Consider the following 1,486-nt stretch of genomic DNA (forward strand, 5'->3'; position numbering starts at 1 on the left):
ATTTATCCTTTAAAAACATTCAGTGACCATCATTTAGAGATCTGTGAGGGGACTTATATAAAATAAATACATACACACACTGAGTAGTTCATTCTAATATATATGATGTTATTCCACTAAAAGGTAGCAAATTTTATTTTGCCTTCATAGAAAGAAATAAAACTCAAAGAATTCATAAACTTTTTTATTTTCAAATGCGTTTATTTTTTAAAAATTGATGTATAGAATTGTGTGTATTTATAATTTACAACATAATGCTTTGAAGGACTTAGACATTGTGGAATGGTTAAATCTCACCAATTACCAAATGCATTATCTCAAATCGTTATCACTTTTGTAGTGAGAACACTTAATATGCACTCTCTTAGCATTTTCCAGGAATATAGTCATTATGGAAAGTGGTATGGAAGTTCCTCAAAAAGTTAAAAATGATCTTCCATATAATCTAGCAATCTCACTACTGGATATATATCCAAAAACATTAATTCAAGGAAGAGTTATACTAGTACAAAATGGAGATTATAAAATACTAGAAGGGCCAGGCTCAGTGGCTCAGCCTGTAATCCCAGCACTTTGAGAGACCAAGGCGAGTGGATTGCCTGAACCAGCGGGTTCGAGACCAGCCCAGACAACTTGGTGAGACCTCATCTCTATAATAAATTAAAAATAAATTAGCTGGGTGTGGTAGCGCAAGGATGCCAGAGCCCAGTGGGTTGATGCTGGGGTGGTCATGAGCATGCCACTGCCCTCCAGCCTGGGCAATAGAGTGAGACTCTGACTCAAAAAAAGAAAAACACTAGAAGGAAATAAAAGGTGAGTCACTTAAATCTAGGGAAAGAAAAACTGAAGAAAAAAAAAAGCCTTATGAAAGGCAACATAAAATTCAGGTTTATGAAAGACAGGTCTGAGAAAATGCAAAATGAAATAGGAAAATAATGTAAATTATTATAAAGAAGATTTTAGACATGGAAAAGTAGACTCATGGACTCATTTTGATTCTAAATGATCTAAAGTAGGTAGGTAAACATTTTCTAAGAGTCAAAGAGTAAATATTTTAAGTTTTGTAGGACAAAAGGTCTCTGTTGCAACTATTCAGCCTTACCATTGAAGAGTGAAAGCATCCATAGATACTGTATAAACAAATTGGCCTGGCTATGTTCCCATAAAATTTTAACAAAAACAGGTAGTGGGCTGGATTTGTTTCACTGGCCATTGTTTGCCGATTCCTGATTTAAAAGATTAAAATGTAAAAAAACTGTATTCAATGTGTATAAAAATCTAAAAGAAATGAAAAAATTAAATAATTTTAATAATTTTTGGTTTTCCAAAATAGTTATTTATCTTCTAAAATATTTGAAAATATTTATAAAAACTAAAAATGCAAATCTTAATTAGTGAATACCAATATCTAAGTTAAAATTATAAAAATAAAGCTGATATTTTTTAATTTAAAATTTTTGATTTAATTTAAAATTTTTCTTAAACC

This window comes from Carlito syrichta, unplaced genomic scaffold (genome assembly GCF_000164805.1).
Source record: "Carlito syrichta isolate Samal-C Ts95f unplaced genomic scaffold, Tarsius_syrichta-2.0.1 Scaffold92619, whole genome shotgun sequence".
Classification (NCBI taxonomy): domain Eukaryota; kingdom Metazoa; phylum Chordata; class Mammalia; order Primates; family Tarsiidae; genus Carlito; species Carlito syrichta.